This window comes from Plecotus auritus (genome assembly GCF_963455305.1).
Source record: "Plecotus auritus genome assembly, chromosome: 5".
In the NCBI taxonomy this organism is placed as follows: Eukaryota; Metazoa; Chordata; class Mammalia; order Chiroptera; family Vespertilionidae; genus Plecotus; species Plecotus auritus.
In genome coordinates, this window is record NC_137776.1 from 46006929 (window position 1) to 46020314 (window position 13386).

The 13386-nt window shown below is 39.0% G+C and overlaps 1 protein-coding gene across 2 annotated transcripts in view; it reads left to right on the plus strand.

Moving 5' to 3' along the window:
- ATF2 (activating transcription factor 2) overlaps window positions 1-13386 on the plus strand; it is an 84892-nt gene that overhangs the window by 4983 nt on the left and 66523 nt on the right. For both annotated transcript variants that reach the window (XM_080669275.1, XM_080669274.1), the window contains exon 2: window positions 8207-8294. The gene's annotated coding sequence lies outside the window, so the exon portion shown is untranslated. The remainder of the gene's footprint in view (window positions 1-8206; window positions 8295-13386) is intronic.

Genomic DNA, 13386 nt, shown 5'->3' on the forward strand with positions numbered 1-13386 from the left:
TATTTTTAGAGAGAGTGGAAGAGAGAGGGCGAGGGAGAGGAGGGGAGGAGGAGGGCGAGAAAGAGAAAGGGAAAGACAAAAACATCGATGTGAGAGAGACAAATGGATTGGTTGCCTCCCTCACTGGACCAGAGTTGGGGATTGAACCTGCAACCAAAGTATGTGCCCTTGACCAGGAATCAAACCCTTGACCCTTCAGTGGTTCTCCTGCCAGTGCTCTAACAACTGAGCGACACCGGCCAGGGCCTTTTTCATTATTTTTGTTGCCTTCTAATTTGTTCATATATGTTATAGTTTTTACAGAATTATGATACAGAATTTTGTTTTATTTTTATATCATTAGCATTTCCCCATATTATCTAAATTTTATAATATGTAATGATTACATGACATTTACCAAAAGACAGTTAAAATGTCCTCAATTTTAAATGCCCAATAGGAAAATAATTATCTTCACTTTTTGCCTACTTTAACAGTGAATTGAGCATCTCTGTGCATGTACTTATTTTGAATTGCTTCCATTGGATACTATTCTCAAAAGAGATGACTAGGTCAGAGGATATAAATGTTTCTCTAGTTGCTAATTTTTTGCTTTCCCAAACATTTGAACAAATTTACACCATCAGAATATGAATGCATCAATTTTGTTATAATTTCACCAACTTTACAGTTGTGCTTATTAACAAAGAATTACTTAATTAGGAATTATTAGTGGGAATAAGTTGCATTACTTAGCAGTTTGATTTAGTTGACCATATCAATCTCTAGTTATTTGTCTACCAGTGATCTATGTGCTGGAACAGATATATTCCATATTTTCATCATTTCACTGACTTTTTCTTAAAGATTACTAAAATTTTTGACAATCTAATAATAATCCTTAAATTTTATGCAGTTTTACATAGATTATATGTGGCATGTCTTATGGTAGTTTGTTTTAATATAACACTTTATGAACTACAGATTTATGAGCTATTAAAATTCATAATGAATTTCCATATAGGTAACCTTTGAAATAAAGAATATGCATATTATATAGCCAGATTGAGTTATTGCTTCCTCCATATCATTTTCTGGTACATAATAAGCATGTAATCAATGTTTTAGGGAAGTTATTAGGAGCCAGGTTGTCATGGTTCTACCACTTATTATCTGTGTCACATAATTTCTCTGTGCCTGATTCCTTATCCTTAAGAATAACAATATATAACTTCTAGCTTGTTGTGATAGTTGAAATAATTAACATATATACGATGTTTGAAACACTGTCAGAAACTTAATGAGTGTTCAGTATGTACTGTGGTAATTATTATTGTTAAAGTTCATGCAAAAATAATATTAATCTATCACAGCCCCTCCTGGCACTTGTGTGGTGTGACTTGAAGGCAGACATCAACCATCTATTTGGTAGCTTTGGCAATATAGTTGGTTTCCCTAGGAATTTATAATTTGTGGTAGAATTTACCACCTTAAAATTTTCATAAATCCATGTGAGAGGATATGTCATCTTTTTGTTTCATATACGCCCCTTCACCCCAAATCAGGCTTTTCTATATAAAACACATGCAGTATAGCATATCTGTATTTTGTGATAATGGAATTATTTATGATTTCCATAAAATCCAATTCTTATTTTTTTCTGTTCTACCAATCCCACTTATAAACATTTCAGAGAGACCTTCCATTTCTTTCCCACTATAGTGGAAGAGATTATTAAAGTACCACATTTCTAATGTTCTTTTGAATTCTTTACCAACTTTTCAACTAATATAACTACATCATTAGTTCTTAACCAGTGTTGAAAGTCACTGGTGTCTTTTATCATTTTTAAGGAAGGTTTTTAATGATTGTTGAAATATAGGTGTTTAATTGATGGTTATTTCTATAGTAATATCTCTTTCACTTCCTTGAATTTTGACATACTTTGAGAGGAGTTGAGAGAGGTGAGCTTACCAGTGTTGTAATGGGAATTGTACATAATTCATACCCTCTCTTATTTGTGGCTTCTTCATACTGAGAAATTATTTATGTACTCTTAATAGCAATGACAACTGTGAATTATTGTAATACTTGGGGAGCTATGCATTTGTTTTCTTTTTACTTTTACAAAAGACAGGTTTTTAGTAAGAAAACAAAAACAATGATAGATAAGTACATTTTATACATCTACTTTGAAAAAAATAATTCATTGGACATTATTTTATACTAGTGCCCCAGTGCACGGATTCGTGTACATTGAAATGAAATTAATAGAAGGTGGCCAGTGGGGCGGGACTGGGTGAGATGGGCTGGACATGCCCTGGAGCCAACCTCCTGAGGTCCCTCCACAGCATCTGTGGAGTGAGTGGGGTCCCTCTGGCAGGTGGGGTCCCTTGACCTGGCCTGCGGGGATCAGGCTGAAACTGGCTCTCCAACATCCCCCAAGGGGTCCTGGATTGCGAGAGGGCGGTTCTCGGGTGACACACTCCGGAATCAGGCCCCCTCCTCTCTGGTTCTGGTGTGCGTCACCCAAGAATCACCGCTGCCAAGTCACCGCAGCTGAGCAGCTCCTGCATTGAGCATCTGCCCCCTGGTGGTCAGTGAGCATCATACCTACTGGCTGAACAGACAGTTGGACGGTCGCTTAGCCTTTTGTATATATAGATAACAGATACAATTACCAAATCTAAAATGTTATTAGTAAAAACTTGAATTAGCACTGTTCATGTTCATAACCATTAGTCTGTAAGTTCTTTGTATTTATATATTTCTAATGAGCTGTTGTAATTTTAAACTATAAAACAAGAACTTGTATGCCTTACCTAGTGATTAGAGGTCTGTGAATGATCAAAACTCACTTTAAAAATGAAATTTAAATTTGACTTATGATTTTTATTAAAGAATATTATGAGATATAGGGCTGACATCACTTCAGATATTAATAATGTACTTTCATGAATACAATATTGAGAAAAGTCTGTGATACTCTTTATGTGTCCCATTAACTTTGAGGAATTTCATCAGAACTTTAGTATACTCATGGGAGTTGTGATATGTGTGAAGAACATCTGTCATGTCTACTGTGATTGGGGAAAAATTAAAAACTGCTGCTTTCCCTGTTAAAGCTGGACTTATATTTTTCTTACATCTCAGAACTTTAATTTAATTACATTGATGAACTAAATGTCATGTACCAAATAACGTTTGGGTTAGAGGTTAATGTAAAAATCTTCTAAAAGTTAAACTACACATGTAGGTCTCAGTTTCTAGCTTTAAAAATAAAGAAGCCAGTAAGTGTAGGATTAACTAAGCATTAGGAAAATGTACACTTAAAGTCAAAGTAAAATGCAGTGAAACTTCTAATAAACTTACTGGATACTGTATGAGTACCATGCACTGTACTATGTATTTTACATATATTTCACTTATTCTTTTTTGGCAACCCTGAAACTGGTATATTGTTTCTTACTAGAGAGGATTGCAGTGAAATCATACTATTTAAAATTTTCCTAATAATAGAAATATTGCAAAGGGAATGAAGTCCTTCCAGCTCAAAGCTGCAGGTTTTCAAACTCTTAGTTTAAAGTTTGTTATTTTGTTGTTTCCAAAGTGAACTCTAGGATTAATTCATGCATTTTTGTGGTGCTTGACCAAGATAGCCTATATAATAAAAGCCTAATATGCTAAGTGTCCAGTCGTCTGTTCAACCAAACAAAGCATAATACGCTAATGATATGCTAAGGCTGCTCAACCGCTCGCTGTTACGTGCACTGACCACCAGGGGGCAAACAGTCGACCATCGACCAGTCGCTGTGACATGCACTGACCACTAGGGGGCAGATGCTCCGACCTGTAGGTTAGCTTGCTGCTGGAGTCCAGCCGATCAGGACTGAGTGAGATGGGCCAGACATGCCCTGGAGCCCTCCTGTGGTCCCTCCCCGGCTAGCCAACCTTCTGCATCCCTCTCCAGCTCCAGTTGTGCACCGGTGGGGTCCCTTGGCCTGGCCTGCACCCTCTCGCAATCTGGGACCCCTCGGGGGAATATCGGAGAGCTGGTTTCGGTTTGATCCCGCAGGCCAGGCCGAGGGACCCCACTGGTGCAAATTTGTGCACTGGGCCTCTAGTAAGGAAATAATAGCACAGAGAAAACTCTAAGATGCTGATGCCCTTGAAGCCTTGGGATACAAGCTTATCCTCCTGGGCACTTTAGCTTAGGGTCTTACAAAGCCAAAATCAATATGTTGGCAGAGCTGCATTTCTTTTTTGGAGTCTCTGGGGGAAGAATTCACTTCCAGTTTCATTCAGATTGTTGGCTGAATGCAGTTGTAGGACTGAGGTCCCTCCAATCTTGCTGACTGCCAGCCAGGGCTGGTCTTTGCTGCCCCCCTTCAGTAATGGCAGATCAGGTCTCTCCCACACTTGTACTCTGTGACTGCGGCTGAAGCTGCTGAATCACTGATTCCAGAGGGAGGAAGTGCTCTGCTCACGTAATTAGATTGGGCCCCCTGGATAACCCAGGTAATCTTATTTTAGGATCTGTAATCTTTTTACATTTGCAAAGTCCATCTTGCCTTGTAACATAACCTATTCACAGGTTCCAGGAATTTAGGTGTGTGCATCTTTGGGGGACCATTCTACCTACTACACTCATATGCACCTGAAAAGAAATTTGATGTAAAAAGTTGAGAAAAGTATAATTTCTGGTCTCTCTAGATATTGATACCACTATTTTGTAAGTATCCAGTTTCCAGGGTGATTTGATACTGTTATTGATGTTAAAAACAAACTTGACTTTCCATGCTGATAGCACTCTTGCAAACATTGTGAAGTTCCTAACACCCGTCAGTACTTTCTGTACATGTGGCAAGCATCAACCCTACAAAGTCATACAGTACAAGAAGGGCAAGGATTCTCTGTATGTGCAGGGAAAGTGGCATTATGACGAAGCAGAGTGGCTGAGGTGGGCAGACTAAGCCAGTTTTCTGCAAAAAAGGCTGAAATTACAAAGAAGATTGTGTTGAGGCTTGAATGAGTTGAGCCTAACTGCAGATCTAAGAGAATGCTGCCTATTAAGATATGTGTATATTTTGAATTGGGTAAGAGCCAAGTAATCTAAGTTGCATGTTTTGTTTTATTATATGACAATAAAATCTTGATATGTTCACTTAAAAAAACTTGAATTCATATTTTTAAAAATTTTTATTGACTTCAGAGATGAAAGGAAAGGGGGAGAGAGAAAGAAACATCAATGATGAGAAAGAATCATTGACTGGCTGCCTCCTGCAGGCCCCCCACTGGGTATCAATCCTGCAAACCGGGCATGTGCCCTGACTAGGAATTGAACCATGACCTCCAGGTTCATAGGTCGACTCTCAACCACAGTTGACAGCCTGGCAACAGTTGGAAACTTTTATTGTTCCTTTTCCTTTTTCTATTGAAGTTTTATTTAATTTACACTTCTCTAGCAATTTTACTTGAATCCAGTGTATTTTAATATTTTAAAGTAATTATTGATCACCTTATTATCTCTGCAACAAATATAAATTAAACTTTTCAAAGTTTCTTACCGATTTCCCCTTTGTTTTGTTCTCTTGGAGCTCTCTGTCAGGACAATTAATTTTTGGAGAATATTGTGCGAATGGAAATCATTAAATGACAGTGTTTTTTATTGTTACAGTCATTATACTATGCAATATATCTGAATTCAAAACATTCCTAAATATAGGGCAAAACAGTATTCTTAAAGCCATGCTTTGTTGGGTTTTTTGTTTGTTTGTTTGTTTTCTTAAATTTTATTGACTTTTTACAGAGAGGAAGGGAGAGAGAGAGTTAGAAACATCCTTGAGAGAGGGACACCGATCAGCTGCCTCCTGCACCCCCCCTACTGGGGACGTGCCCACAACCAAGGTACATGCCCTTGACTGGAATCAAACCCAGGACCCTTCAGTCCGCAGGCCGACACTCTATCCACTGAGCCAAACCAGTCAGGGCAAGCCATGCTTTGTTTTAACAAAAATATTTGTAAGACAGGAAAAGACACAAGTCTGAGGCTTAATGGTACCTTGATTAATGGAGGCTTTAAGACATCTTAAATTATCTTTTGTTTTGTTCCCTGGAGGATTTTACAACCTGGGGCAATGTATTATAATTAGATTTGATCTGAGAGAGAGAGATGTGTTTCTTTTGCAGTGTGAAAGACTGAGGACTTAAGGAAAGTAGGCAGATCATTTTTAGGAAAGCAAACATAGGGAAGTTGAAGATACTGGAATTGATTTTCTTAAAACTTGTTCAGATTTCTTTTGGTGAGTCTTATATACACCTGTTTGAACACTGCTGCTTGGTGAGAATGTCCCCCTTTTACCTAGCTCCCATCCTCTCACAAGGTCAGAAGCCAACTTCTCTCTTCCAACCAAGATTGCCTTCGAGTATGTTAGACTCCTCTGAGTCCCTGTCCAAGAAAATTTCTTTATCAAACTACCTTTTGTGCCCTATTTCCTGGCACAATATCTACCTTTTTCCAGAATACTTGTCTTGCTATTAGCAGTGTTTGCCCCCTTCAGCAGAGATCCTACCCCTTACCCATAAGTTAGTTATATCCAAATATAAGAAGTACGTACACAGTAGTCAGGATAGAGTAGAAACAAGAGTCTTTCTTGCTTCTGGTATTTGCATCAGTTTTAAACATACCATACTAAGGCTATTTCAGCCAACTTTATTCAAAGTAAAGTGCAACCCTTCTTTCCAACATTCTGTACAATAGGGAAATCTCTACTTTCCCTTTTAACATCTTGCTTCTGAGTTCACTGCCTTTCCCTAGTGCATTTTGCAACTGAGCTTTCTGCCAAGTTCTTACCCAATCTCACCTTGGGCACTCCATTGCTTACATAATGGTCCTGTATAATTCTGTGTTTTGTGGGCTGCTTGGATGAGTTTATCCTCCTGAAGTACAACTATATAGATTGTTTCTTTGCTCTGGCATTGTTACTGTGGTCTTCAGAGTTCCCCCTCTGTCACCTACAGATTGTCCTTGCATATTTAGAGTAGTCCTTGTGGACATTGGTCTTGTTCCTTGATCACTGGCAGTACTTGCTGCTTTTGAAAGCTCCCTTCAGTAGACTGCTAAGGCAGCTCTACAGGCATCCAGCCATCTCACATTTTAGAATGAAATGAATGAAACAACTAATTGTCCACTAATATTCATTCTTTTCTTTTTCCTTATTAGCTGAGCATATGGTGAAATAAAAAAAATGTATTTCCCAGATTTCCTGCTAGCTGTGGCCATGTGACTTAAGTTCTAGCCTATGGAAGGTAAATAGAAGTTTCCTGTGAGATTTCTGAAAAATTTCCCTAAAGGGAGGCTATTGCTTATCTCCTTATTATCCTCCTTGTCGTCTGATCAAAAGATGTAATGACTATACCTTCAGCAGTTACATGTTAAGGGTGGCAAAACAACAAAATAGAAAGAGCCTAATGATCACAGTTCTGGACTGCCTGTGTTTATATGAGAGAAATAAACTTCAGAATCATTTAAGCCATTGTTATTTTGAGTTTTCTGTCACTCACAGCTAAACCAAATTTTAATTCAGGTATACAAAAGTCAAGCTGTTTCCAAATAAGAATCACATAAACTAGGTCCCATGGATGTTGCTTCTTCTGTCAGTGTTGGTAGCACTGACAGAAGAAACACTATAATCTGAACTAACAGTTTTGATGCTCAGATTTAGCACTGCCATTTCACCTGTCGTCTATGACTACCTCTCCCTTCTATTATGGTAAAACTAGAGGCCCGGTGCACAAATTTGTACATGAGTGGGGGCCGGCCAGCCTGCCCTGATTGGGGTCATCGGGCCGGGCTGCCCAGGGGGAGGGGATGCAGGAGGTTGGCATATTAGCCTTTTATTATATAGGATAGGATGCTTCATTTTTCTCCTTTCACCAAGATTCCACTACCGTACTTCCATCCTTAAAACTTAATACTCTTCTAAGTGGCAGTGTACCTGGAGTTATGGAGGCCACAAGATAAATATCTTCCTGGAGCATTGAAGACTTTGGAGGGAACCCTAATTTTTATATAAAAGTAATAGCATGGAAGGCAAAATTCACATGCATTTTAAAATATAAAATAAAATGCACATTTAAAAAATATAGTGGATGGAATTGAACTGTATGAGCCATTTTCTTTAGATCTCACAGAGTAATGAGTTCACTGTTTTCTGCCTCTTAAAAGGAAACCTGAGAAGCACTGCTTACCTGCCTAGACCTGGGAGATTCCTGGCAGCAGAGTGACTAAAGCTCATGGCCCACCAACTAGAAAGGTAAGAGATTTTAAACTTTTAATGCAAAAGTATCTTTTTATTTTGTGATTGTCTCTCAAATATTACTGAATTCAACAGATATTTCCAGATGGTAGTCCTCAGGATGCTGGTATTCTACCATATTGATAAAAAAATTCTGAGGTTCAGCAAATTTGAAAGTGTCCTTTTGGAGCTACTATGCATAGTAGCACACTGTATACTTACATTGAAGTGTTTAATTTTGTTTAACCCAGAGGTTCTTAAACCTTTCTGATTAGGGAGCCTTCTATATAGTACGGGGTCCTAATATGAAAGTCCCAATTCTCCTAGGATTTCATAAGGATAGTAACAGGAGTTAATCCGTGTCACATTTTCTACATTTCAAAAATATTTCACCCACTCTAAGGCAGTACAGCTAACTAAAATGTCAAAGTTATTTGTTTTTGGCTTGAATTATATCAGCTAAGTTTAGTACCATGATTAATTCATGCTGATCAGAAACATTTAATAGGACGTTATATATTCAAACATTTACCTTTATTAACCATCTCTGTCGCAGCTGCAGTGTGCTGATGTTAAAAGATACAAAGTACAATGAGTTCTGGTCTCAAGCCATTTATAATTTGGGGATGTAGCTTCTAAAAATGGAAAGAAAATACTGATTTAATAAATGTGGCCCAGCATACAGAATCTTTCAGTTTGGCCTGGTGATAGACTTTGTCAGATATATCAAGATACACAAGCAAACTGGCATATGTTATTGTATCTGAATCTGGAGATTCAGATCAAAAGAAAAACTGTATGTAAATGTACATTTGCTCTAATTTTGATAAAAATTTAGAAAATAATTTAAATGTACATATATATTTGAAAAAGTAAAAAATTTTCAGCAGGTATAAGGAGAAAAGGGTGGCAACACTCGATAATTTTTTCTTATACACTGATACCTACATTAAATAATTTTGAGCTACCTGTCCAATTTAAATGTTCAAGTCTACTGATTTGGTTAGAACCATTTCCATAAAATGTAAATTCCATGAGGACAGGTACTGTGTCTATATCATTGTACTCTGGAATCTAGCACAATTCCTACCCTTCTGCACCTACTCAATAAATATTTAATCACTAAATGACTAAGTAAATGAGAGATCTGAATTTCAGGTTGGGGGTAGAGTGGATGGAGGAATATCAGAGGTGAGTAGTGTTAACTATGAAAGGGATAGGTGAGTGGGAAATGAGGCTGAGAGAGGGAGCTGATTAAAAGCCTGCATAACTAGAGCCAGGAGATGAAGAGGCAGCATAAGATTGGGATAGGAGGTAGTAGGCAGAAGGCAGTTTATGCAAGGGTCTAGAACCAATGTAAGGATATGAGGTTTTATCTAAAGAGCATTTTTTCATAAGCAGGTTCTTTTCTCTCATTTTGATTAGTGCTGCTTGACTTTAGACCATTATTCTCTTTCCTGAGGTTAGCAGTAGATTGTACTGGTTTTCTTCTGTATAGTATTGCCCTCTCTAATCAGTCCTTCATACTTACATTAGTGATCTTACCAATATGTCCCTTTTATTATCTAATTCACCTGATTTTAATCTTTTCACTTTTTTACATCAGGGTTAAGCAAGCTTTATCTTTAAAGGGCCACATAGTAAATATGTTAGGCTTTATGGGGACCACATATGGTCTCTGTAGTTTTTTTTTTTAATTTACTTATTAATATTTAGAGAGAGAAGAAGGGGGGTAGAGAGAAACATCAGTTTATTGTCCCACTTATTTATGCATTCATTTGGTTGCTTCTTGTGTATGTCCTGACCAGAGATCGAACCCATGGCCTTCGTGTATTAGGACGATGCTCTAACCAACTGAGCTCCCTGGTAAGGGCTCTGTTGCTTATTTTTCTTCCCTCTCCCATCCCCCCACCCCCAACCAATTAAAAATGTGAAAAACTTTCTTAGCTGAACATTTTGGCACAGGGCCTAGTTTATAACCTCACAATGGAGGTGGGATGGGGAGATAAGTATAGAATTGAAACTCCTTGCCAAGGCATTAAAGGCCCTTCAAGTTGTGCTTCCCTCTCGCGTTACTGCTCTTCCCTTCAACCTATGTTTCTACACTTCAGCCATCAGAAGTTCTTAGAGACCCTTCAGTGTATTCTGCTTTATTGTGCTTTCTACATGGTGTTTCCGCTGCCAAAACATCATCTCTAACTGGCTGATGCCTCTTTCATTGAGAAGACTAAGCTCAGACATTGTTTCCTTCAATAGTCTTCCCAAACTCTTTTTCTAGGTGTGGCTAGGTACTGTCTTAGTGGATAGAAAATCAGATAAATTCAGGTTAAAAAAAAAAATAAAAGGAGCTTCACACTCAGGATAGAGAAGACTCTCTCATGACCCAATCATAAGCATAGTTAGGCATCACAGAAACTACGTTCCTTCATACTGGCTGAACTGTTTCTCATATCATTTTCTACTCCATTGTGGTATATGATCAGTTTGAACCTGACAGAAAATATCCACCAGTCCTGAATATGATTTTGAATCTCTGGTGCCCACCTCTGTTTGGCTGATTATGTTTTTCTTTTATAAATTTCTTGAAGAGGTAATCTGATTGGCTCAACTTGGCCACCTGAGCCAGGTATGTCAGGGGCATGGATATATAGGATTGCCCTTTACTGTGCAATCTCCCCTGGTTCACCTGAGCCAGGTATGTTAGGGGCATGGATATATAGGATTGCCCTTTACTGTGCAATCTCTTAAGGGCACTGTGGGTGCTGAGGAAGATGACTGCTCCAGTATACCCCTTACTTCCCCATGTTCCCTTAGTGTCTGTGTATCTGTATATATAAAAGCCTAAGTGACCAGAACACTGGAACTGCCGGAACGCCAGAACAACCCGAACGACTGGTCGCTGTGATGCACACTGACCACCAGGGGGCAGACAATCAACGCAGGAGCTGCCCCCTAGTGGTCAGTGTGCTCCCACAGCCAACCTCCTGCGCTGCTAACCTCCTCTAGTCCCTCCCCAACCTCCCACGGTCCCTCCCCACGTCTGGCAGGCCCTGGCCAGCAGCTGGCAATTGGCAGGAAGAAAGGCCCTGGCCAACAGCCAAAAGGAAGGCCCGGCCAGCAGCCAGAAGGCCCCAATTGGCCCTGATCACCAACCAGGCCTAGGGTCCCCACCCTTGCATGAATTTGGTGCACCAGGACTCTGGTATCTTTATAATTATGTGTATTATTTTCACTTGTTTGTCTTCCTCACTAAGCTGATTTTGAGGGCGAGGATTATATATATCTCTTATTCTTAATATGGTATTGGGTATACAATAGACAGATGTTTTCCAAATAAATTTCATAAATTATTTGTATTAGAAATGTTTGTGAATGATGTATATTGTATTAAACATTTAGTATAATTCTTATTTTAGAAATCTGCTTTGAAACATATTTTAAAGGTAAGAGGTTAACATAGTTCTATAACCAACTAACTAGAAAATCAGTTAAATTCACATATTTTTTTTTTAATAAATCTTTATTCAGATTATTACAATTATTTCTCCTTTTTCCCCCCATAGCTCCCCTCCACCCCTTTCCCACCCCACCTTCTGCCCTTACCTCCCCCCCACTGTCCTCATCCATAGGTGTATGATTTTTGTCCATTCTCTTCATGAACCCCCCATACCCCTTTCCCCCTGAGAATTATCAGTCCACTCCCTTTCTATGCCCCTGATTCTATTATATTCACCAGATTATTCTGCTCCTCAGGTTTTTAATTCACTTGATTTTTAGGTTCGCTTGTTGATAGATATGTATTTGTTGTTCATAATTTTTCTCTTTACTTTTTTCTTCTTCCTCTTCTTTAAGAATACCTTTCAGCATTTCATATAATACTGGTTTGGTGGTGATGAACTCCTTCAGCTTTTTCTTATCTGTGAAGCTCTTTATCTGCCCTTCAATTCTGAATGATAGCTTTGCTGGGTAGAGTAATCTTGGTTGTAGGTTCTTGCTATTCATCACATTGAAAATTTCTTGCCACTCCCGGCTGGCCTGCATAGTTTCTGTTGAGAAGTCAGCTGACAGTCGTATGGGTGCTCCCTTGTAGGTAATTAACTGTTTTTCTCTTGCTGCTTTTAATATTCTCTCTTTGTCTTTTGCTCTTGGCATTTTAATTATGATGTGTCTTGGTGTGGTCCTCTTTGGATTCCTTTTGTTTGGGGTTCTGTGGGCTTCCTGGACTTGTAAGTCTATTTCTTTCACCAGGTGGGGGAAGTTTTCGGTCATTATTTCTTCCAATAGGTTTTCAGTATCTTGCTCTCTCTCTTCTTCTGGCACCCCCATAATTCTGATGTTGGTACGCTTGAAGTTGTCCCAGAGTCTTCTTACATTATCTTCAACTTTTTGGATTTTTTTTTTTTTGCTTTTTGCTTTTTCGGTTGAGTGTTTTTTGCTTCTTTGTATTTCAATTCTTTGACTTGATTCTTGTGTTCCTCTATTCTGTTTCTGGGTCTCTGTATAATATTTTTTATTTCAGTCAGTGTATGTTTAATTTCTAGTTGGTCCTTTTTCATATCTTCGAGGGTCTCGTTATATTTATCGGCCTTTTCTAGGATATTCTTAAAAAGTCTTATAACGGTGGTTTTGAATTCTATATCCAGTCGTTTGTTTTCCTCCATTTCTTTCGTTTGTGATCTGATTCTTTGACCCCGCATTTTCACTGATTCCCTGAGTTGGTAAGGTAGATATTTGTGCTAGGTTTCCAATATGGCCCAGTGGGTCTGCTTCCCCAGTTAACCTGAGGTGGACACTCTTGGTGCACCCCTTTGTGGACTGTGTGTACAGCCTTGTTGTAATTAAGTCTTTATTGTTGTTGGTATCACTGGGAAGAATTGACCTCCGGGTCAGTTGGCTGTAAGGATCAGCTGTGTCTATGCTGGGAGAAGCCCGGTGCTGGAGACAGCCCTATAGGATTAGACTTGCCAAATTGCAATAGCCTCTGTGCTCAGCTTGGATGGGGTGGAGCCTCAGTCTTGGCTTCCTGTCAACCCCGCCCCTGCGCGCACGTGCGCTTTCAGTCCTCCGCCTTCCCCAGCTCGAGTCTCCGCCTGACAGTCCAGACTCCCCC